General features: G+C 40.3%; 1 protein-coding gene across 1 annotated transcript in view; it reads left to right on the top strand.

Moving 5' to 3' along the window:
* Positions 1 to 26,746, top strand: part of LOC131479845 (contactin-associated protein-like 5) — a 523,312-nt gene that overhangs the window by 26,552 nt on the left and 470,014 nt on the right. The gene's annotated exons all lie outside the window — the stretch shown is intronic.

Below are 26,746 nucleotides of genomic sequence, written 5' to 3'. Positions count from 1 at the left end.
TGCAGGATCCCAAGGCATTGGGCCGTCCTCGACTGCTTTCCCAGGCCACAAGCAAGGAGTTGGATGGGAAGTGGAGCTGCTGGGATTAGAACTGGCACCCATATGGGATCCCGGGGCATTCAAGGCGAGGACATTAGCCGCTAGGCCACGCTGCCGGGCCCCCAACATCAGGTTTTTGTAATACAGTGTTTCCTGACTGAATAATCCTTTATTAAGCAAAACATACTGACAATATTTAAAAAAGGAATTGGAAGTGATTGCAAAGCCATACCCATTATCAGTACAGCCTGCTCTCATTTCATTCCTATTATTTTTTCATAGTAAAAGACCTACCTTGGAACAAGATAATTTGTTTTATTAAAGGCATAAATCAAATAGGTTTCCAGAGCATGGCCCCATGGTAAGTCTGTCCATGAGACTCTATTATGCTAGCTGCTACTGCAAGAGAAGCGGTCGATTTTTCTCCATTACCTATGTGATTCGAATAAATTAATGTTAAATATAGGCTGATTAGTTTCCACACATTCAACAAAATCCCAAAGGATAAGACAAGTAAAGAAGAAAATTACATATTGTCCCTCTTATCATGTTTTATTTTTCCATTGTCTTTCCATTGGTTTTAAAAATCTCAGTTTTCACAGAAGAAATAATGCAGAGCAACCTAAGCCTACAGAACCTAAGCCTACAGAGTTCTGGCTTGTGTGACTAATGCTGTAAAATCACAATGGTAGCTTGGAAAAGAGAGGGAAGAAATGGAAAGTGGTTGTCTGCTTTAAATTACCATTAAATTCCTGGGAGACAATTCATATGTCATCTACAGAAAACCTTCTAAAATAGAAACTGCTAGACCCAGTTTTTATCATGAGAAATGTGAGACTTCGAAAAGCTAAATAATTTGCTTAATCCTGGATATTGTCTGAAAGAACTAGGATTCAATTGGAATTTAAACAAAATGTGTTCTTTGCCAAATATATCTGGGCAATGAACTAAATAAAGAGCAGGAGTTTAATAACTAGTTTGTGCTGAAGAAATGAACAGGAAAAAGACAGGCATGACTGGTAAAGAACGCATTCTCTTGGGAAAATGTGGAAACAAAAGGTGTATAAGGATTCGATGCACGGAAAAGAGGAAATGTGGGGTTGGCCAGAGGCACAGCTGCCTGAAGAGTTCAGTCACACCCTTGTGATCAGTAGAGATAAAAGAGTCAGTGAAGCCTCTCGTGGTGAGTGGAGAAGTGGGGAGAAGTTGGAGAGGTAGGAATGGATCTGCACCGTGGTGTGATTTACTGTAGGAAATACAGGGGGCCAGGCACTTTGCTCAACCTGGAATGACTGAACATCTTTGGAAAGGTAGGGGTTGGGGAACTGAGAGATTGAGCTCTCTAGGCATTGCTTCCTTCATCTGAGACATGGGTGAAAGGTGAGGGAAGGACCGACCTGAGTTGTTCAAACAGTGGTGATTGCGGGGACCAAAGAGCAGCTATAGAACACTCTGTAATCTTGACCTCGGCATGTGTTGTTTTGGGATTCTGGAGGCATTATTTTTAACATCATGTGAATGGGAATGCATGGCTTCATAGAATTACCTGGCAAATTTCATGCAAGTATCAAAAGAGCATCTGGTTTATAGTGTGGAATAAAGGAAAGAACCTTTCAAAGGGAGTGAAGACCTGAGTTTACCTAGGAAGACCCTTGGCCTGGACTCTAAACTAGACTAGGAGTCCCTAATCCGTGAAGGCAGACAGCTCTGTGTCTGAGGTTCCCTGCCGGGTTCTGTGCCTGGGGATGTGCTGGCTTCTGCTCAGCCAGCTGGCTGAACTGGAGATCAGTGTTGCTACCTGGGATTTCTGGAAAAACCTTCTGAAAATGGCAGGATTTTTTGAGGGCTCCTTTACTTACTTTAAATTTTTATTTCATTTTTTGTGATTGTGTTAGACGATGTGATTACTGTTTTATTTTTTTTTTTTTTGGTTTTTTTTGTTTTGTTTTCCCCTAGGCAACTACCTGTTATGCTGGAAATGTTAGCTCTTTTTGGTATAAGCTCCTTTCAGTTTGCTACCATAAGCCAAAGTGACAGATGCAGTGAGTTATGCAGGAGATTTTAGTGCAGCAGGCATGATACAGCCATGGGCATGGGAGTGGAGGCAGAGAGAGACAAAAGAGAGAGAGAGAGGTCTTCTGTCATCGTGGAAGGAGGGACTCTGAGGGAAGAGGAAAAGAGAGGGAGAACAGGATGAAGGCGGGTATGCACACAGGAGTGTGCCTTAATGGCTGAGGGCGGGTATCATGGGGCTGTGAGGGACTGGCGGACAGGGCTATGGGCGGGCCACAAGGGATTGGTAGACATGCTGGTAGGTGAATACTAGGTGGAGGGGCTGCAAGGATTGCTGTGTGGGTAGTGATGTCCAATCTGGACCCGTAGGGTTACAGTGGATTGGTGGGAAGGCGGTTACAAAGTTATAGCAGGTTGGTGAAGGACAGGGTTGCAAGGTTACAGCAGGTTGGCAGACAGTAAAATTTGAGCTTAAAGGGCATGAAAACCTTAAGGAAACCAAGAGCTAGGGGAAGCGGATATTTAAAAAGGTGCTGGGCTCAGCACGACAGCGTAGTCCTCCCCTTGCATGCACTGGGATCCAATATGGGCACCGGTTCTAATCCCGGTAACCTGCTTCCCATCCAGCTCCCTGTTTGTGGCCTGGGAAAGCAGTCTAGGATGGCTCAAAGCCTTGGAACTCTGCACCCACATGGCAGATCCATAAGAGCTCCTGGCTCCTGGCTTTGGATTGGCTCAGCTCCAGCTATTGCGGCCGCTTGGAAAGTGAACCATCGGATGGAAGATCTTCCTCTCTGTCTCTCCTCCTCTTTGTATATCCACCTTTCCAATAAAAATAAATAAAGCTTTAAAAAGAAGGTGCTGAGTCTGAAAAGGGGGTGGGGGCGAGTGTTCAGGACTATGCTCAAGTAACTCCTCACAAGGCCAGTCTGTTGAGCCTCTGTTCTGGCACATTTCTTCTCTGTGTTTCTGGCAAGACACTTGGCTTCCTCATCTACCAAGTCCTGCTTTGTGAAATAGGAGACAATAATAGCCAATCAGAGGGAGCCGTTGGTAGACAAGTCAAGATGTCCATGTCCCATATCTAAGTAACTGGATTTAGCCCCTGGTCAGGCTCCTGGCTTGAGCATCTCACCACTGCAACCCGGGAATGTAGTAGTGGTTACATAAGCAGTTGAGCCCTGGCCACTCACTTAAGAGACCTGCATTGAGTTCCAGGCTTTGGCCCAAGTCTGGCACTGGCTACTGTTGGAATTTGGGGAGGATACCAATGGGATAGACTATTTTGCGTGTGTGTGTGTGTGTGTGTGTGTGTGTGTGTGTGTGTATGCATGCATGAGTCCTTTTTTCTCCCTTAAATAATTAAAAGACTACAGCTTCTAGTCAGGAATGGTAAACACAAATGGGGCTTCTAGGGAACCCCACATGTGACAACTACTGAATAAACAGTCCCTGTTAGATTACTGTCTATGATTCTGGACTTCTAGAAGGGAGGTGATGGTTGAAGCAATAGTATGTAAGGGGAATGTCTGATGATTCCTGACCAAAATCTGCATTTGAAAGATTTACTGATTAGTATATCCAATGATGGGTTTGCTTCCCTCTTTTCCTATTTTTTTTTAACTAAGGAAGAAATGTAAACTAGTAGTCACTTACTTATTTATTTTTTATTTTTTTAGTATTATAAAGTCAGATATCCAGAGAGGAGGAGGGACAAAGAAAAAGATCTCCTATATGTTGATTCATCCCCCCAAGCAATCACAGCAGCTGGAGCTATGCCAATCTGAAGCTAGGAGCCCGGAGCCTCTTCTGGGATTCCCACGTGAGGGCGGGGTCCCAAGGCTTTGGACTGTCCTCGACTGATTTCCCAGGCCACAAGCACAGAGCTGGATGGGAAGCAGGGCCACCGGGGTTAGAACCATGCCCATATGGGATCCCAGTGTGGGCAAGACGAGGATTTTACCTGCTTAGTTATCAGGCTGGGCCTTCATTTATTTATTTATTTATTTGGATCAGCCTTTCCAGTTAAAACAAATAAATTTTATGAAAAAAAATAGGAAAAAGAAGCAAGCCAGGGACTTTATCTGGGTTTTCCACATGAGTGCTAGGGTCTAAGCGCTTGGGCAGTCTCTACTGTTTCCCCAAGTGCCTCAGCAGGGAGCTGGAATACAAGTGGAACAGCAAGGGTTAAAACTGCTGATCACGTGGAATGCAAGGCTCACAGGCAATATTTTAGGTTTTTGACATTCATCGAATTATTTGACATTTTACTTTCCAACTGGAATGTATAGTCCTTAAGAATAAAGGGCATGTCTCCACCCTATTGCTTTCTAAGAAGCGCTTCACAGGGCAGTATGTGGAATTCACCATTGGACCCACTCTTTTGGTGATTTTTGAGGCCACATTTTGGAGTGAGGAAGACATAGGCATTCGTGATAATGCATTGTATTTGCTCATTGGGACAGCAGCTCTGGATTCCCCAGGAGGCTGTGTAAGTGCCATGCCTTAGTTACCTCTGCATTATCAGCAGCAGTCTGGAGTCTCGAAAGAACAGAAGCTTTTAGAACCGTTCTGCTATGTGTGCACATGTGGAAGGAATTCTGTGTTTACACCTGCTCTGAGTGTCTGAGTGTCTGAGTGTCTTCACTCAGTCACATTAGGTGTGATTGACCCTTTAAACCTGCCTCCTTCAGTGCAAACCACGACCAGAGGGAACAGTAATTCCTCCCCAGCTGATTGACTAGTACACATGGAGATATCCCCCTTACCTGCGTTTCATGTTGATTTTCCTTCCTGAAATATTTCAGAGGCTTTCGTCTTTTCCTCTATTTTGACTTTACCAATGCCAGCACAGTGCAAGCGATTGAGCTGCAGGAGACCAGGCTGTATGTGATTGGTCTGTAGGACCAACACAATTATTGCTTACGTCTGGCTTCATGGATTTTAATTATCATTAGGAGGGATGTAAAACAAATGTATGTAGCTCTGTAGTCCTCTGCTGAAAGGGGCCTGAAGGGAAGCCTACAAATGGGGAAACAACGAGGTATTTTGAGGAATGGGCTGAGGCATAGGAAATGAGCTGAAATAGTCAGCGCTCCATCACCCAGCACCTCTGAATCATCTGATACAACCACTTTGCAGTCCACACCAACACAGAAGGCTTACCCTTCTACTGCAAATCACTGCACTTGCCTGTATATCAGCATCAGCTTAGTTTGATAGTGTGTGCCAAACAACTTAGCACTTAGTGCTAATTAAATCAGGTGAAATAACCTCACTTCTGCAGAAGTGCCTGCTGTGAACTGCACGAGACAGATGCATGGTCCTGTCATCACCATTAATTGCATTAATTGACTTTGTATGTTCCGTTTTTCCTCCTCAGCCATTTTCAAGCTTTCTGCTGGATTCCATACTGGCTACTTTATGATGGTAAGAGAGGAGCTTCTAAAGAGCTGGGGATTGATTAATGATGGAACAACTTGCTGGGCCAAATAGCTCCTTGTGAACGGTGGTCTTGCTTCTTCCTGCCACCATTCTGTTCTTGAAAAGTGTCATCATTGCAAAGGAAACAATGTCACCAACCTATCCATCCGTATTGAGACAGCCAGAAATGAAATAAGTGCAATGTGACAGATAACCCAGGTACAGGGAAATTCTATTGCTAATTAAATCATAAAATTACACTGGCAGAATGACCCTTGCTTTTTTCTAAACCGTTTGAATATTGAATAACTCTCGTGAAATCATTTCTGTTTATCAGGCCAATTATAAAGTATTCAAAAAACGTAAGATCTTAAAATCATAACAACTAATCATGTGTAAATACAGGATCCAGAGAGCAGTTTCCTCATTTCTTACTCCCTCCTTCTCTGAAACACTTCTGTGAATTCACAATTCTAGAACGAATATGTGGTTAGGGAAGGTAGTAGGAAAAGGCAGAAAGTAGAGCCACAATCATTGAATACTTTTGTGACGGATTCATTATAACTCTGGGTTATTACATTATCCACCACATGTTATAGATGAGAACAGAAAGAACACACATATGAGAGAGAGAGAGAGAAAGGGAACTATACCCACATTTCCCAGAGACAATCAAGTGTCCTCTGATGTAAACGCTGTTTTTCCTTCTACAAGTCAGATTTCACTTCTTCTAGAGCTGTCTTTTCCTTTGAGTATCTCTACTTCTATATTCATTAAGATCCTTAAGTCTAATGAGTAGGAAGTTTAAGAAAACTTTTCCTACTCTAAGTAATAGAAGAAGTCATGATTTTTGTGAGTTCATTGTTTTTTCAAGAGGTAAATCCCTAAATCTGGTGAATACTAATAAGAATTCTGGGCTTGGGGTCCAGAATATCTGTCCCACTGCATGGTAGGACAAAGCCTTGTATAACCATGAGCACTAACTCTTCAGCACCAAGTATTCTCCTCCATGCCAGTGCAGTGAAATAGGTATACACAGCTTGTGTTTCTTTAAGTTATGATTTATTTATTTCAGAGCCAGAGCTCTCATTTGATGGCTTATTAGAAAAATACCCCCCAAGAGGTAGGGCTGGGACAGAGTCAAAACTTGGAACTGGAAACTCAATCCAGATTCACTATGGGAACCATCCTTTCTGCTCCCCAGTGTCTATACTAGCAGGAAGTTGAAGTTAGGACCCAAAGTCAGGTATGAAGCCCATTCTGCTCTAACATGGGCTGCAGCAGTTTCAGCCCTAAATACCAGTTCCTTTACTGACTTCTAAGAAGATGGAATGGAGACAATTTCAATAAACCATGACTTCATCTGTTGCTTAGGGTAAGAAATTTTTTCCTAAAATTGAGTGGGGCTTCTCCCTTTGTTTCTCCCCTTTCCCCAAATACAGAAAAAAAGATACTAGTGTGGGGAAAAAAAGCAGCAGAATTACAGATGTTTTATTCTCTAAAAGCTCATTAACTAGGAACAGAAAAAAAGTAACAAACAGTGCCAGATTCAAAATATGGAGCTGATGCATGTGGGCAAATGGGAAGAAGCTACTGGCTTTTTCTGGCTTCTTCTCCTGGCTTCAGATCAGCTCAGCTCTGGCCATTGTGGCCATTTGGGGAGTGAACCGGTGGAAGAATTTTCTGTCTCTCCTTATCTCTGTGAATCTGCTTTTTCAATAAAAACAAACAGATCTTAAAAATGAAGTTCAAATTGCTTCTCCATTTTGAAAGGTATTCAAGAGAAGTTAAAGAAGTTCTCCCAGAGGGATTCCAGCCCCCTACAAAGCAGGGTAGCGGGTTGTGTTATGGCTTTCCTCTCTTCATGTGGCCTTCTCCCTACTTCCCTCAGGGTTAGCGCCTGGAGATGCTGCGCTGTCTCATGAGCCACACTTGATGTTCAGCATTCGTGAGAGTGGCAAAAGCTGTGCTAGCCTGCTATTACCCACTTACTCTGATCTCATTAGCAGGTGTTGCTGCTGGGTAGAGATAAGCCTGTCTTTGAGAGTTCTGTGTCCAATAGTTGTTTTGAATTACAGGGAGGGTTTGATATTTAAAAGTATACCTAATGTGATTTTGAGCTTTGAATTTTTGGGGAAGGATTAAGATTTGCTACATGTTCATTATGATTGTGAATAGTAACTGGCTATGTTTTTATCGCTGAGGTGATGAATTAATAAAACCTTATTGGTGTACAGAAGTTTTTACTTTTAAAGGTCTTTCCTGAGCACTATTTCTGCTTTCAAAAGAGTCCATTTTGGCAGACATCACCCTGTTTGTCCCCAAAGAGAAGCAGAAGTGAAAGCAGAGAAGAGAAAAAGTGATCCGATGCCAGGGGACTGGTGCCTGATCCTTGATTCCCGGCAGATGTGCCAGTCCCTGACAACTGCCACTTCAGTCAGGTTCCAAGTTAATAAAGCCTCAGATTCCCTCATCATTCCAAAATTACTAAGACAGCCAAATTTGTTCCAAGAAGATTAAAAAAAAACATAAATAAAGCTAGTAAGATGTAGGAATATAGGAAAATTTTACATTCAGTTTCCTTAAACGGAAAAACATTTTAGCACTCTGAACGGTCACCTGTGTGAGTCTCATATCTCAGAAATTACTTTAAGAAAAGAAGCAGACTGTGAACATGCTTATTTTGAATGAACATTGTCATTGCAAAATTATGAAAGCAGTTGAAAAAAATAGGTCTCCAGCACCTTACAAATACCTAAATATTTTATATTGTATCCATATGCTGACATATTATGAAGCTGCTAGAAGTCATACTTATGGAGACAATTTTATCAAATGAGAAATCTTGGTACTTTATCCTAAATAATTGAATAATGGCCTAGCTGCAAGGTCTAAGTCTCACTTGTATCATCAAGCTCCCATACGGAAGCGCTTGTTTGAGTCCTGGGATTTTAGCTCTATGACAAAGAATATGACTTGCTGGCTTGTGTGAGAGAGCAGTGGGTACAGCTGCTGCCTGCAATGCTAGTTTCCCATGTGGGCACCAATTTGAGTCCCACTGCTCTACTACTGATTCAACTCCCTGTTAATGCAGCAGGGAGAGCAGCAGAATATGATCCAGGGCCTTGGGGTCCTCAGCCTAAGTAGCAGGTCTAGATAGAGCTCCTGGATCTGGCTTCCATTTTGGCCCAGCTTTGGCCATTCACCTATTTGGGGAGTGAATTGGTGGATGCCGGCTCTCTCTCTTCCTCCTCTTCTTCAGCCCATAAACCTCTCTTTTACAAAAGTAGATACATTTTTTAAAAAAATACAGCTTAATGATGGAAAGATTCAAAGTTTCCTCATGCCAGGACTCTCCTTTTTTATGTGAAAAGTGAATGTTAGCATTCCAGACAAAAAAATTCTAAAACACCCAATTGATTTGTCACTGATTTGCCTGACTTGCGTTATCATTGTTGTTCCTACAGCTTAGAACCTGTATGCTTGTAAACAAGACACGAATTGCATCACACAGTCTATTGGTTTGTTAAAGGGATGTGACATAATTCTGATTAGAGCACCGTACGGGAGGTTTTACACTAATGATGTGCAGTGCTCATTAGTGCTGGGAAAAGCCTAAATCACATTTAATCATTTCAAATAGGATTTAAGAACCGAGAACCTAAGGGTGAGGCAATGGACGTTGCTGCCTACAAGTCTCAACTATGTCTTTTTCAGGTGGCTCAGCTCAGATCAGGTGATACTGAAGCTTTATCAAGTAGACAGCTACTTAACAGTGATCTTCCAATCTGCTTTGCTATCATGCTGGATTCCACTTTTACTTGCTCTGAAAGGGGATGGAAGCTCCTTTACCGAGCCAATAAGTCAAGCTGATTACTCAAAGTCATGAAATGAAACAACTCTAGCATTTTTAGTTCTTGGATTTTCTTTCATGAAATGATAGTCACTATGAGGAGCAAGTAGCAATGATAATATTAACAAGAGCAATGCTGTCCTGGGTACAAGTCAGGGCTGAACACAATCTGAGACATCCCTTGAGTGTGAAGTCAGACAACTCACTTTTCTTGTCCCTAACTTAAATTTCTGTCAATTCTCTACCCAACACATCCCATGAACATAAATACACAAGGCCAAGTTCTGTTCATGCCTCAGTTGGTCTGTGTGCTGGTTAACCTATTTTAATCACTAGAATATCATTAGTATATGGAGGCAGTTTCCATAGCAAAGGCAACAGGAGTACAGTAACTGGAAAAGTCAGTGGTTGTGGAAACACTTTTATTATTTTTTAACTCATCTCTTGCATTTATAAATGCAAGCATTCTTCGGGAGCAAGTATAGGTGATACAATTTATCCACTGCTTATAACACAAATATCTCCTACTGGAACAGCTATCCAAGCCCTGGCTGCTCCAACTCTGACCCAATTTCCTGCATGTTAGGAAACATGATGGAAAAGGACCCAAGAACATACAGGAAACATGGATGGACTCCCACTCTCTCGGTGTCAGCCTTCCCCAGCCCCAGCAGATGCAGCCTTTTGGAGAGGGAAAGAGCAAAGGAAGATCTCCTTCTCTCTCTGTCTTTTCTTCTTTCTGTCACATAGCCCTTCGAATAAATAATATTAATGACTTTCCAAAAAGGCCTTTTAAAAATTGTTTATTATTTATTTTTCTTCTTTTTAATTATTATTATAATTTTATGATATAGTTCCATAGGCCCTAGCATTTGCTCAACCCCCTCCCCAAGTCTCCTCCCAAACCACTGAGTTCCCATTTATTATTCCCATATATTATTCCCATATATTATTAGTAAAGTTCTTCATAAACAGTCATGTGTCCATCATTTCAGGCATGAGCAATGGCAGAGAACGCAGCACCATATTATCAAGATAGAGTTAGTTTCATTGGGAGTCCATCTTTAATCTGGAAGTAGAGATGCATACTTCATTGTATCCTCACATTTGAATATGATAGTCTCCAATACAGTTACTGTACATCCCTTTAAATGAAAATCCACAAAACAAAATCAACAACAGGAAGAAAAATAGAAATTTACAATGCCATGAAGTTAAATAACATGCTACTGAATAACTAATGTATCGCTGAGGAAATGAAGAAGAAAATAAAGGACTTTCTTAAAATGATTCTAGTGTATGATCTATGAATCAGTGCAGAATTTAATGAGAAAGTAAGTGTTTTGAAGAAACTGAAAAAAAAAAAAACAGAACCCATGAGATACAGTTTCTGCTGATCTTTGTTGGTGGCATATGTCTCCCTGTAGGCAACAAATAAATGAGTTTTGTTTTTTTAATCCAATCTACTAATCTATAACATTCGATTGGTGAATTTAAGCCATTTACATTTAGGGCTAATATGAATGGGTTTTAGTGTTGTCCTGTCATTTTAGAAATGGGTTGTTGGGCCCGGCGGCCGTGGCCTAGCGGCTAAAGTCCTCGCCTTGAAAGCCCCGGGATCCCATATGGGCGCCGGTTCTAATCCCGGCAGCTCCACTTCCCATCCAGCTCCCTGCTTGTGGCCTGGGAAAGCAGGAGAGGACGGCCCAATTCATTGGGACCCTGCACCCGCGTGGGAGACCTGGAAGAGGTTCCTGGTTCCCGGCATCGGATCGGCGCGCACCGGCCCGTTGCGGCTCACTTGGGGAGTGAATCATCGGACGGAAGATCTTCCTCTCTGTCTCTCCTCCTCTGTGTATATCTGGCTGTAATAAAACGAATAAATCTTAAAAAAAAAAAAAAAAAAAAAGAAATGGGTTGTTAACTGACTTAGTCTTCTGTTGTTATTTTACTAGAATGTTCTTCACATTTGCACTATTCCTCTTGTTTGTCAAGAGAACATATTTAAGTGTCACTTGTGTAGCAGGTTTGGAAGAGTCATACTCTTTCTTTACTATGGAAGAATTTTATTTCATTTTCAAAGACAAAGGAAAGCTTTTATCTTTCTCCATTTTACTATTAGTCTTTATGCTACTATTGTCCCTGTATTCTCAAACCAAAGTCATATTATTCTGTGGACTATGTTTGGTATAGCTTTGCCTTTAAACTTATTGCTTTCTGATCATTATTAAATGTTTTGCTTTCCCCCTCTTCTATCCAGATATTTTCTTCTTTCTTTATTCTCCCTATACACCATAGCTTTCTCAGTTAACCTATTTCAATGATTGTCAAAGGTTTAGCAATATCAACTAAGAACACTGTTTGCTTCACAGCACAAACTAGTCTGCAAGAACACACAGATATAGCTGTATTCCTAAACATTGGAGACATGGTGTGAAAACTAGGAATGCTGTGTTTAGGGCCTAATGAAAAGCACGATAAAATATAGAGATGAGAAGGTGTAAGAAAAAGATGATCTGCCTTTCGTTATATTAAGAAACAAAATTCTAGAATTGTACCATAAATTCAAAATTTTAATTAAAAATAAAAATTAAAAAAAAACTTACAAATTGAGTATGATTTTATCTTACCCATGGGAAACATGACATCAGCCTCTGAAAGCATTGCTAGGTTGCTCCAGGAGTTGTTGCAGCCAACAACAGCAGACTTTTTAAACATTTCACTGTGAAGAGATGTTCTAATCTCTACTAACAACACTTGCTGGTGTGGATAAAGGGAGAAAGGTACACTCCTTCACTACTGGTAGGAATGTAAGCTAGTACAACCACTATGGAAATCAGTACGGAGCGTGCTTAGAGAACTCTAAATAAACCTTCCAAACAACACAGCTATCCTGCTCCTAGCAATACATCCAAAGGAAATGATAACTGTATATGAGAAAGTGACTTGTGCTCCTGTATTTACCTCAGCACAATCTACAATAGCACAGTCATGGAAACAACCCAGATGCTCATCCAAACAGGAGTGCTTAGAGAAACTGTGGTACATCTACTCCATGGGATATTACTAAGCCATCAAAAAGAATGAAATTATACCAATTGCAACTGGATGATCCCAATTAGAGCTTATTATACTCAGTCAAGTAAGTCAACCCCAAAACGAAAAATATCATGTTCTCCCTGATATAAGACAACCTGAATGCATAAGATTAATAACCCTTTCAGTGCTGTTTTTGCTGCAATTCATGTGTTTTGATAGCGATTTTGTTGTCATTTCTTCAAAATAGCTTCTTTTCACTTATTAAGTCCTTTACTGACTTGTGGATAACACAGTAGCATCATTGTACTCAAGAAGCTTTTTTGTTTTCTTTCCCATTTCTTTGGTGACACATTGTTTAGTAGCATGTTATTTAACTCTATGGTACTATAAATTTTTTGTTGTAACTTTATTCCTGTTGCTAACTTTGTTGCATGGCTTCTCATTTAAGGGAATGGATAGTGACTTTGTGGTAGAGACTATCATGTCCAGGTTACAGCAGTGCAGTGTGGATCTCTACTTCCATGTCAAGGATGGACTCCCAATGAAGCTGTTGGATAAGTCTTGACAATAAGATACTGGACTGTTTGCATTTTCTGTACCAGCAATGTTAGGACACACTTAAATAACAGAATGATGGACTTATGACTGCTTATGAAGGACTATGCCGTTGTAATAATTTGGGAAAAATCAGTTGAGGGGAGGGACCTTGGAGAGTGGGTGTGGTAATCCCAGACACTATGGAATTGTACTATAAAAATAAAATAGAAAAAAGAGATGTGCTAATATAATAAAACATCATACACATAATGTTGTTTCTGCACTTCATCACAGTTTTGAAGGGTAATTTTTGTATCAAGCCAGATTGGAAGCAGGGCCACTGGGTTATGAACTGGCACCCATATGGGAGCCCGGCTCATGCAAAGCGAGACTTTAGCCACTGTGCTAGTGTACAGGGCTCCAAAGCTATCATTGCTGATTATTGAAGCATTTACCATAGTTAAAAAAAAAAAACCTTAAGCATCTATTAATACAAGGAATGCAGACTCTAAATTTGATGTAAACTTACAGGATTAAATGTTTGGTATGCATCGTTTCTCTCTTATCCTCTCTATAGCATGCAACTGTCTGCCCCATCATCCTCCTAAAAGCTACTTGGGAGTCATGATGCAGTGTCTAGTCATATTCAGTCCTGCCTCTTCTGCTTGTTTCTTCTTGGGTCTCACCTCTGATTAACAAGCACATGTTCTAATCCCACGGGATTGTAGACGTTGAGGGCACAGGCTGGCAATCTTATCTCCAGAGTTCCTGCTTCATGAGAAGACAGCAGACAGATGACTTGGGGGAGGTACTTGGGGTTACTCATTCTTTCCATGGGTTATGGTGGTCTCACTGTTAAAACTGTCCAATTTGTGGGCACTGTGCAGATACACTGAGTTGTCTTGTATTTACACAAAGGGGAAATGGACACTTTCACAATGAGGGATCCAGTCTACCCATTAGGGAAAGGAACTGTGTGGATGATGGAAGAACACAGTAAAGGGAGAAAAGAAAAGTTCAATATTATGAGGATTTTGTAGAGATCCTTGAGTTATGAATAGGCACCACAAAGGCTTGACATTTGTTATTAGCTTACAAGGAATATTGGACAAAACATAGTGATTTATCTTCAGCAAATAAGAAGTGGTAACAATGGTGCACTTCTAGCAAAATCCATTGGGAAACATTATTTCTCACACTACCATATTAGATTTATGATGCCTCAAAAATAAAGACAATATTCAATCATTAAATCATGGCACATGCAAAGATTTATTTATTTGAGAAGCAGAGTGACAAACATAGAACATGTATGTATCTTCTGGCTTTTTTCTCCAGATTGTTCCTCAGCCAGGGCTGGACCATAATGAAGCCAGGGTCCAGGAACTCCATCAAGTCTCCATCATGAGATGGATATATAGACTCAGGCCATCACTCAGTGCTTTGCCAGGCATGTAGCAGAAAGCCACCAGCACTCAAACATGGAAACACGGAATGCTTGTGTAGGGTCACAACTTAACACTCAACTCCAGGGTATCAAACCCATCTGTTTTGTTTTACTTTTTTTTTTCATTTTATTTGAAAAAATAGATAGCAACTTGGGTAGAGTTGCACAGAGAAACAAAGATAGAGCTCTTGCATCTGTTGGTTCACTCCCCAAATGCCTGCAATAACTCTGATTTTATCAGCCCGACACCAGTAACAAGGCACTCAATATGGGCAGTGGATGTGCATGTGTGTGTGTGTGTTGGAGAAGGAACCACAGGTGACTTAGTCATTGGCTGCTATTTGCTGGAGTGTATATTAGCAGAAAGCTGGAATGGGAAGTGGATCAAGTGCTTGAACCGATGCATCAATCATGATATTTTAGGCGACTTAACTGCCATGTCACTTGCCCACTTCCAAATACTGTTAATGGTGCAGAACAAACTGATTTTCTGGAGTTCTTTCTTTAGATTTGACTCCATGTGATTACACAGTTCATCAAAACGGAAACGGGGCCAAGGGCATAGCCCCTGGCCACAGATGCCAGTATAACTTGACTTGTGATAAAACCCACCAGCAGGTGCCTTATCAAATAGCTCTGTCTTCTTCTCTCCATTTGGGAGGAGATAATGGGCAGAATCCTGCTGTGTATCTGTGTCAGTGCAGAAGGCAGCCACAGCCAAGGCCAGACTCTCAAGAGGTGGGAGAACCAGGTAGCAAATCATGACAGGACATTAAAGTGTCACCCTGTGTCAGATGATGGAGCTTCAGGACCACAGATGGACAACATGCAGAGAATGTCATGAGGATATCCACTTTCAGATCCCATGTCACGAATGGCATTATTTTCTTTCCCTGAAAGAGCGTTGAGTTGAATTCTGTTTCATTCTCCTACATGACCTTTACTTTTCTCTTTGAGAGTTATCTTGTTCATTTGGCATGATTTGTTTTTTTGACATGCTTTAGCACATGACTTAGCTTTTTAGAAATCTTGCCAGTATCAGCAGAGTGTGCAGACAGTTCTCCGATGAGCGCTTCCTTAGCACATCAACAGAGAGGCTGCCATTAATCCACAGCGGTGTCCTCTGCTATTCTACAAAAGGCAGCTAAAGGAACTGTCTACAAGATGGCCTCCACTGAGCTGATCCTAAGAAGCTTCTGCTTAACTCCCAGGGCAGTGAGGTGCTATCTGGGCACAAAAGAGCCAGAATGCCAGTCCTGGAGCCCATGAGGTTACATCACCCTTTTCCACAGCACATGCCTGATTACGTGCCTCTGTAGGGAAGGGTAGCTGCTGGTCAAATTAGATGGATAATTGGCTTAAAAAAAGTGCAGGGATAAGAAACAGGGCAGGATACACCCTCTTCGAGCACAGAAGACCAAACAGACGCAAACAGATGCAATCAAAGTGCTCATTACCCTTTGGGACCTCCCTCTTAGCTCCATGACTTTGTAGAAGTTACCTTGTCTCCCCTGAATACTGACCTCACTGCTCCCCTATAGTAAACCTAACAGGGTCTTATGGCCGTTTGAGTAAGTTCTGCCTCCTTATGTGTTACTTGCTTCCCACTATGAAAGTTGATTTTCTCCATTTCTAAATGATTGTGAACTATATGACAACCCTATACAGCAGTCACTCAGAGAGATGATTGCTTTTTTCAAAGCAGGATAGAGCAGGGATATAAAGTATGGCTGTCATCCAATAATTTGTTGGCTCTTCTGCCCCCTGTAAATGCTGTTTCTCTGCCCACTGGCCTGGAGCTACCTTGTATACTTGAGCAAGGTCAACTAAAGCAGCTGAAGCTTCATTTCTGCAAGTTATTGAATGCACAAAGAATGACACACCCATTGGCTGGCTGTGGAATTTGTTTTCACAGCTCTTGATCAAGATCTGCAAGAGCAATCTCAGCAATGCAGCTAACTGGAGTGGCTTTATAGCTAAATGGAAAATGAACGGGTTATAATTACAGCTCCTGGATGATCTCCAGGTGCAACAGAGGACCAGAAAAGACTGGGATTGACAGCCAATTCTTCACAGTCTTTGGAGTCAATCCCACTGTCTTGTGGAGCAACTGGGACACGAACAGAAATCCATATGGTATCCTGGTGGACGCAAGGCGAGGGTTTTGCCATTCAGCAATTGTGCTTGGCCAAAATTCTTATATTTGTAGAGATTAATTTATGTTTACTCAAAAGACAGATTTTATAAAGAGGGAGAAAGAGAGAAGGTGTTCCATCTAACGGCTCACTCGCCAAGTGACCACAAGAGCCTGGACTGAGATGAGAATTAGCATGCTGCACAACCATGCCAGTTCCAGCTTTGCAACTTCTTACCCAGTTTCTAGCTAATGTGCTGGAGAAAAGTTGTAGTAAATGATACCAGTGTTTTTGCCCCTATGAAGAGGTGAGGTTCGTTGGCAAGGCTCTGAATTGCTGGCTTTGGCTTAGCCCTAACCTGGCCTTAGCAGCCTTTAGGAGGTGAAAAAATGAATAGAAAGTATCTCTGTGAGAATATGACCCTCATTTGAAGACTATTCAATTTTATTTTTCAAACTCTTGGGGTTTTCTTATTATTGTAAGATTCATTGAATCTGAAAAAATAAATATCAATAGCAGTAGTTTAAGTAGGAAGAAAAAACCTGTGGAAAAGTTCCCTGAATTTCACCGTTCCCAAAGAAAAATGTGTGGAAATTAACCTCCCACTCATCCCCACATCCCAAAATTCCTCAAACCCTGACATGTGCCTACTCACTCCATCTCTAAACAGATTTTAGTAATGTTTATACAAGATGGATTTTACCTTGAGGAATATGCACTTTTTGTTCTCCTTTTCCTCCTTTCTTAAAATCATGAGTGAAAATGATAGCTTTCCCAGAATGATTGTTTTCTGAGGGTACATTTCACAAAACCAAGATCTATCTGCATTTGAGATAAAGAAGTTTTCTTTAATTATGTGAGATGCCATTTTACAAGTGGCACGAAAAGCAGAGGGTGTTATTCCAAATCACTCAAAGACAAATGCATTTACTCTGGATGTATTAAAATGCAACTCCATTACCTCAGCAGGATTCATAGAGTCCCAATGTATTCCTGATCAGTTTGGCTCTTAAATTTCTTCAGCTGGCCGCATGCCTGTGCTGGATGCTACTGCTTTACCTGCAGCTGCTCCCAAAAGAAAAGGTTTTTTCAGAACATACATTTTATGTTTTCATCAACACCAAGAAAGGAGGCACTGAAAAAAGCCAAGCCATGGCTTTTTCCCCCTACTAGCATGATTTGAATGATTCCACAGTGAGTGAAAGAGAGGAAAAGGCTTGATTTGAGAAACATGATGACTGTAAATATGGATTGTGTTATCCAATAATTAATGTCACCAAAATTGTTCTGGTAGCTTGCAAACAATGCATGCAAATGCATAATGGTCTTTGGCAAGGACATTAAACTCTCTCAAGGCAGAGATGATTTCCATCAGAGAAAAGCAGTTTCCTGTAAATGAGGGAGAATAATGATCTTATAGAACATCAGATATGATTCTCCAGGATCTATTTTCTGCTGTTTTTCTGGAAACATTTGATGGAAATTTGAAAGGGATATTTTTTCTGCATAATTTAATCATCTATTTCCATCACCATCAGCAACATCAAAGTTAGTAATTTTTGCATGATTTTTGGTTAACTTTTGCTCCAAGAATGCATTCAATATAATGTTAAAAGAATGGCTGCTCCTTGTTTGTAACCTGAATTAGGTTTCCATAAAAAGTCCTCATTACGTCCCTCAGCACACTGATTGGAAACAGATACAGGAAAAAAAAGTGAAAAGAAGTTGATTAAACCTAGAAATATTTTGTTTATAAATAAAGGAAGATAAGATTTGCTATGGATCATGATAACCAGAAGGAGGTAGAATGATGCTTGAAAACTCAGAGTAGGAAAATTCATTTCCTTCGTCTGGAGTTCAGGAAATGACGCCTGCCCCATGATCACTCAAATTCTGCCCTCTGATACCTCAAGGTAGAGAAAATGCCTTCCAATGGCATCTCATTTTCTCTGATTGCTCACTTCCACTGAACCCCACAGTTGTAATGTGTGCCTCCACCTCCTGTAGTCAGCAGCTTCCTGTAGAGTTTCCACAAGAAAGGAGCTGTGTGTCAGACACCCACGGGCATTAAGAATCCTTCTTCAGAAGAGAATGTGAAAGGGAGTTTGAGAGATGCTGGAATGTTTCATCTAGCCTGGCAAGCTCAGGTAGACTGATGCACAAACAGAAAGCAGAAAAAGATTTTCCTTTTACTCATTTTCATGGGTTTCATTTTGAATACTAAATTTTATTTCAGCTTTATATTTCACAGTATTTGGTTTGTAAAACCCTTGACAAATCATTTTAATAGCAGCAGTTGTACATATAATGCCTTTTATGGAGGAATCATTTAATTGCTGCAGAATGAATTATGGTAAGGTGTAATGTATTGCAGGCCTCCATTAGTGAACCTATCATGTTTCCAGATCAAAATAGCAATGATTTTACTGTGAAGGGAACTTTTCCTTTACAGATAATCAAGCTGTAAAGATATAAAATTGAACATACATGCAAACAAATCAGTATCCATATTTCCCTCTTTAATTTTTTTTAAAAAATCTTGCTACCTGCCAACTACCTATCTCCCAAAACATTCTTCTTCATTTAGTGAAGATGCTAAAAGCTAGCCAGCTCATCAAGTGAAGATGGCAATCATCCCGAAACAAGTGGGAAGAGCTGACCTCACTTGCCTTTAAACATGCGCTTGGACCAGACCCTTCCTTTCACAAGTTATCTTCCTTGTCTGACTTTGGAAAGCCACTTGCTCTCTCCATCATCATAGCCCTATGTTAAGGGTCTGCAAGAATCATCAGGACATGCCAAGATCTACAAAATGCTATAAACGTATAAAATTGCTTTATTTATGCAGTGATAATCAAAGAATTAGAAATATGTCCAGATGATATTTGAAAGAAAAGTATCTTTTATGCTTTCAGACTTGGTCTAATCTGTACCTACTCTTTGGCTCTAAGATGTTTTAAGACTCCAAGCTGGCAATAGAACAAAAGGGTATGTCACGATCACAAAAAGTACTGGAAAGTAATTTATTCAAACAACTAAATGCAGTGTGTACTTGACCATGCAGGTTTAATTATCTTTAATTTAGGGAAAATAGATATGTTTTTAAGCCTTTTCAAATATGAATGCTCCCCCCTCGAATGAGACTCAGGGATGTACGTCTAGTCATTATGCTTTTCTACCTCTTTCATTATGATTGCAGAAGATGTTTGTTCTCTTTTTCTTTTAGCATGAAATTGTATATCAGGAAATCTCTCCCTAACCTTCTTTTTGAAAGACAGGTAGAGTGGTAATTATCCTACATTATTGTCACATCCTGCAAAATAATAGTGTTCATTATTTAACTTTGGAAATGCTTTTTTTTTTTTTTTTCTGCGGGGGATGATTGCCACAGTGCTATTGAACTTTGGGAAGGTGATATGTATGCCAAATTTTATACCACTGTCAGGAAACCATTTTTTTTTTCAAAGTCAGATATGCAGAGAGGAGGAGAGTGAGGGAAAATATCCTGTCCGATGATTCACTCCCCAAGTGGCCACAACAGCCAGAACTGCGCCAATCCGTAGCCAGGAGCCAGGCTCTTTTTTCATGTCCCCCACAGGGATGCTGGGTTCCAAGGCTTTTGGCCAGCCTCCACTACTTTCCCAGGCCACAAGCAGGAGACGGTTGGGAAGGGGGACTGCCAGGATTAGAAACGGCATTCGTTATCATCGCATGTACAAGGCAAGGACTTAAGCTACTAAGCTGCCATGCTGGGCCCTGGTGCTTCTTCTCTTTTCTATTTTCCTTTCTGTCTGTTTCTGCAATTTCACCATGTTGCAATCTGCGGAATCAATTGGTATTGAGTTTGTGTCGTTGTGCCTGTGTTAGATTTAATAGCTTCCATTCAGAATCCATCATCCATGGTATTTATCAGTCCAGCCAAAGAGCAAACCATGGTTGATTCCTTCTCATCAGGCAGACAGATAAAGCATAGTTAATGTATTTCATTGCAAATGCCATGTGATCTTTTTTCTAATGTTTAAGAAAAAATTATAGTGTGCTTCATTCAGTCTATTCAAATATTCACTCAAAACCAATTTTTTAGGTGTAGCAGGCAAAAAATCATGTCCGATGCTAGGAGAAAACACATGAGAGATGACATTCATCCCTCAAGGCGTTTCTGACCAAGATGGAAGACATAAAAGTAGAAAATTATAAAAAATTATGTTATTAGCACATAGACACATACTTCAATTTCCTGACAAACAATAGAAGGGAACGTTACTCTGAGTTTAAAATATTAGAGAATTTTGAAAGAAATTACAAGAATGAAAAAGCTGTACAATGGGAAGAATCTCTGGAAACAGCTGAGGGTGAGTTCCCCTGCCCCGGCATTTTCACATCACTTGCAGAGCAATGCTCCAGAGATTAAAAATGCCTTGACTAGATTATGGAGCATTAGGCTGCCCCCTACCTGACAGAACAGAAGGTGGCAAGACTGAAAATAACGACTTTAGAAAGGCCGTGCAGACCTCTCTGCAACTTTGGGGAGGGGATGATTTAATGGGAATGTCCTGGTGATCAAATCAGCATCTGGACTAAGCACTTGGGTTCAGGGTTATCTGATGAAATGCAGTTAGATGTAAAATAAAGAATATAAGCATTTACTGAAAAAATGGAAGGGTATTATAAATTCCACATTTAACATCTTTACGTTTTAAAAAAGGCATTGATCACCATTTTGAAGTTAGACTTTAATTGGGCATCTTGTGTTTTAATGAGTCAAATATGTCCAGTTTAACTCATGGCAGTGTGGATGGCACAGGGAGGGAGATCAGTCTGGGAGGACAGGATAGGGACATCCAGACTCACCAGCAGTGTTGGGCTGAAGACGTAGGCATAGACGTAGACATGGACAAAGACATATAGACATAGAAATAGACATATAGACATATAGACATACAAATAGACATAGACACAGACATATAGACATATAGATACAGACATAGACATAGACATAGACATATAGACATAGAAATAGACATAGACATATAGACATAGAAATAGACATATAGACATATAGATATAGATACAGATATAGATACAGATACAGATACAGATATAGATACAGATTAGATATAGATATTTTCCCACAGCTCTAAGAGCCACAGTACTGTTGGTGGGATGTCTGATTTTGAAGTAGGTGACTTCAGGACCTAGGTTTTTTTGAAACTGGGACCATAACAGAAAAACAAATGCCAAAAGAGAAAAGAGATGGATTTTTTGAAGTTGTAATTAGAGACACAGCGATACTTTTGATGACACTTTTTCTATGAACATATATGTATATGTGCTCAGCATTTTCCTTTTTGACAACAAAGTCGATGTGGAGTCCGATTTTGTGGATTATGTGAATCATACCATCCAAAGCAAGGATGAACTGCTTCCCCCCAAGGGAGAAAGCATCCTCTTCCTGGCCCCATTGCACTTCCCCAGAATCTCTCATGTGCATGACACATCTTAAGAATGAGTGGCAAGTTAAATGGGTCTCACGTGCTTTCAGAACCACCAGAACCTCCTTTAGAGTGCAATTCTTACCTTTATCTCCAAGAACGTATGCAATTCTTGTAGCACTTCACTGGCAAAACAAGTAAAACACAGTTACAAATTCAATTTTCTGCATGCTTCTAGGTTATATCATCCCCTGTTGCCCAAAGTTTGTTTTTGTCTCCAAAGGAAAGCTTTTGACCTGGTATATGAAATAATATGAAACATGAGTAAAGGGCCTGAGAAGATGGAAGAGAAAGAGAGAAGTGAAAGAGACGAAATCTTACTATCATGTTAGGGAATGCTCAGTATAACAGCAGCTTCTCTCTTTCCTCTACTGCTGTCCTTCTTGCTTGCAAGATCTTCAAACAGGATGGGAGACGGGGTGAGTACCTCGGAAGTAGAAAAGTGACTGCACTTTCAGTCCCAATATTTCACAGATAAATACTGTCCTTTATCTTATTTGAGGCCAGGGTCTTACAATAGCACCATAAGGATCTATAGCCCTAACCATGAAAATCACCCCTTGAGCTATGGTCTGTCCATTCAGTAAGTGCTTTTTAAAAAAAATCTGAAAAGTGTTCAATAACACATCCAAGTTTAGGTGATTGATCACAATGTGCATGTCCCAGTGAGCATGACAGGAGAATATGCAGCGCCCCTGTGTACTTGGTGGAGGCAGGAAGCAGTAAAGTAAACAAATGAGATGAGGGAACAGAGCAGAGGCACACACACTATGCTTTGATCAGCACATTGCTCAAGCACGGGGTGATGTATTGTCCAGCTGGGAGCTTCCTACGTGTAAGATTTAAGATTCATATACTTTCATATTTATAGCTTTTGTCAGGGTGTTTGCCCTTTGATAAATTCACAGTCAAGAATCATTGAATTAATTCCTTAATTTAATTTAATTTAATGACTAAAATTCTCTAAATAAAGAAGAATATAAGATATAAGATAAGATATATAAGATATATAAGATATATAAGATATAAGATATATAAGATATATATATAAGATATAAGATATAAGATATATAAGATATATATATATAAGATATAAGATAAGATATATAAGATATATAAGATATATAAGATATATAAGATAAGGTTAAATGCAAATAACTCTGAAAAAGAGATAACACATATACTCAAGAATTGAAGGCATGAATGATTGATGTTAGATCATTTTCTTAGATTATGGTTTATTACAGAGGTGGAGAAGTTTCACTGAAGAAGTTTTATCAGGGATGAGGGATGGCCCAGGATGACAGAATCTGGGGGAGTGAGACAAGATGTGCTAGTCTTTGGGCGTCCTGGGTATCTGAGCAGTCTTCAACAACGTGATGAACATCTGGGAAAGCATGTGCACTTAGAAGTCTCCATGGAAACTCTTTCTAGTGTAGAGAGCATTCATGGCTTAGTATAGAGAAAGGGAGTAGCTGAAGGAAGGGAAAAAGAGGTAAGGGAGTTTGGGATTGGCTCACCTCTTGTTTCCCCAAAGTGACTGTCTATAACCAATCTTGAGGAAGTTTGAAAATCAAGTCCTTTAATGAAACCTGAGGTAGTCTTACGTTAGATAAAATGACTAGAAGATCTAATTGTTAAACAAAAACAGAGGGAGAAAAAGAAAGGAGGAGGGAATGGGAGAGGGAATTGGAGAGTGAGAGGCAACCAGAGAGGGAGAGATTTCAATACAATGAAAAATTAGAATGTTATCTACTACCAGTGAATTTGTTCTCCCTGCATCTCTAAACAATGAGGTTAACTATGACTCAATCTATTGTCATTTAAATGGCTCCAGTCTGGTATAGATGAGTAAATTCAACACCATTTATAATGGGATTTTTTATGAGTTCTTTAATATTTCTTTCCATTAAGATATCAACCTAATCGCTTCTCGGCCTTTTGGCTAAGATCAAGTGTAAGATATCAACCTAAAACGAATGACGGTACTTAGAAGAAATACATACGCCAATACGGTGCATCCACTAGATAATGAGGGATGTCAAGGCTTAGATTTAATTCTTATTGTTCAGACAAGAAGATACATCAGACACTGCCAGAGTTTCATAGATTTTGGAGATAACTGGTAGATGAAACAGGAATCCCTTGTGAAGCTGATGTTCTTATTCAGGAGGAAACCACGATGATCAATCACGTGTACTGACACCTGCTATCCCATGTGTGAGAGGGTGAGGATGGAGCCACTGAGGAGCAGAGCCACGGGTGCCCTTCCTTAGCTGGCTTTCATCATAATAATTAACTTGAATTGATTGAGGAGCAAAACCTCTTTTGTTTAGGGGAGGTGTGTTTTGTTTGTTTAATAAACAGGGCACAGGTCTAAGAAGGTACTTCAAAGATTCACGGAAAATGAAATGAAAATGTTCTCAGCACAAAGACACTAAAACCATGAATACACGATTTTCTTTTTTTTTTAGAAAGTATTTATTTATTTAAAGATGAGAGAGGGAGAGAGAGAGAGAATCTTCTATTCGCTAGTCGCCTAGATGGCAGAAACTGGGCCAATATGAAAGCAAGAGCAAGGAGCTTCTTTCAGGTGTGCCTTTGCAGTCCCCACACACATTAGCATGGAGCTGGATGGGAAGCACTGTAGCCTGAATTCAAACCAGCACCCACATGGAATGCTTTAGTAGCAGGCAGCAGCTTTACCAATACTACTGCACAATGCCGGCCAAACACACATGGATTTTCAAACAGTTGATGGATAGGTTTGTCATGGGGCCCAGAGCAATGGCCTAGTTGCTGGATTCTCACCTTGCATCTGCTGGGGGTCTATGTGAGCACCAGTTCAAATCCCATCTGTTCCACTTCCCAGCTTGCTCCCTGCTTATGTCCTGGGAGGGCAATGAAGGATGGCCCAGGGCCTTTAGGCCCGGCACCCACCTGGGAAACCTGGAACACACTGGAGTGGTACAGCCAAAGGAAGATCTTAATCTCTGTGTCTCCTTCTCTCTGTGTATTTGTATTTCCAACAAATAAAATAAAATAAATAAAATAAAAATTCCAAAGTTTGTTATGGAAAAATTCTGCGTGAATTTCAAATTCTTGACACTAATCTTTTGCTTTTGAAAGAACTCTGAAACAACTCCTGTTCATTTTAGAATTGACAGAACTTCATCTTTAGATTGCTAAAATTTCAAAACACCTTGCCAAGTGTCAGAATTATTTCCGGTATACATGAAGCACGGGGATGCAGGTGAAAAGGTCTGAGCTGTACTTAGCTCCTGAACTTCAGATTAGAGCAGGCCATGCCTCCAGGTTTGCCTTTCAATTTGTTTCCATTATGGTTTTAAAATGTTTCCATTATGGTTTTAAAAAGGCTTCAAACCCCATTGAGGGCTTTTGCCTCTGGAAAATTGAAAATGCATCCTCCTGTGTGATAACCTGTGGAGACCTCAGAAGTTCTGGTGCTTCTCTCCAGACGAAAGATACGAAGCACTCATGTTTGAATTTAAAAATTCAGCTGCCATTTATTTTGCTTGGTAACACTTTTGGCAAGTAACTATTTGCTTCACTTCTATAATGTGCATATGACTTGAAAAATGATTTCTTTGGCTGTTACATTAACACTTGGTAGGCATGTCCTTTAAAAGCATACTTCAGGGTTGGTTAGGGAAAATATCAAGCAGCAGTTGTTTTATGAGTAAATAAAATAACACATAGTGGTCAATGTTAGTCTCTTTGGGAAGAAAGCACCAATGAAGTTTCCAATAATGCTTTCCCCACAAGTGACCTGGGGATCTATATTAACAGAAAGGCATTAATCCTGGGAGTCTTCCCTTAAAACCAGACATTCCCCAACTTTGCACACAACTACTTCTTAGTCTGACAAAAAAAAAATCAAAATGCATGCAGCAAGGGAAATGCAGCTGAATTAAAAGTCTCATGATATTAGGCAGTAACTGTGAAAAACAGCACATTCTCACTCAATATCCATCTCTTTAAAGCATTGTCTTTATTAGAAGAGCAATAGGTTGTTACAAAGTGTGTCATCAACATGAACTTCTGCTACTTTTCCAGATACTCGAACCAAGGGCTTCGTGGGATGCCAATTTCACAGGTGGCAGCTATACTCACTATGCCACATCACCATTGCTTTTGTTTCTTATTTTATTTTAAAAAAACATAGTAGAAAAGTATGCATTAGTAATTTTAATTACCAGTTGTCCTTGTATCCTACAAGCTATGAAATATTAAAAATGTGTACTCTAAAATAACAGTAGAAAAATCTAGTGTATCAAATAAAAAAAAAAAAAAGCAGATCCTGGTTGCTTTTCGTTGTTGTTATCCTCGACAGCACTTTCTGGGTGATACTTTTCACCCAGTGGCAGTACAGTTGCTGATTAGGCTAGCATTGTCTCAGCCGTGTAAGCGATGAGCTCTGATGGCAGCGCAGTGCCTGGTTACAGTAGCACTGTCACAGCCATGTGAGTTGAGCACTATTGTCTTGGTGTCAGGACAGCTGTACATAAGGAGAGCTGGCAGTAATCTCTAATGATCACACTCCTGAAAACATTATGACGGAAGACATCCTTGTAGAGGGCATGACTGTACTTTGATATAGGCAAAGGAAAACTATTCATGTTCACTCTCTCAACTGTAGTCAAATTCTAATATGTGTGTGAAGTGCACAGATGGGGATGAGCTGGAAAGGGGGAAAAGGACCTTTGCCAGCTTCGTATAGTTTCCTGTGGTGATATGACATATGCAA

The sequence above is a fragment of the Ochotona princeps genome, chromosome 3 (assembly GCF_030435755.1).
Source record: "Ochotona princeps isolate mOchPri1 chromosome 3, mOchPri1.hap1, whole genome shotgun sequence".
Taxonomy (NCBI): domain Eukaryota; kingdom Metazoa; phylum Chordata; class Mammalia; order Lagomorpha; family Ochotonidae; genus Ochotona; species Ochotona princeps.
Note: the sequence above shows the minus strand (reverse complement) of the source record. Positions and strands in the feature narration are given on the sequence as shown.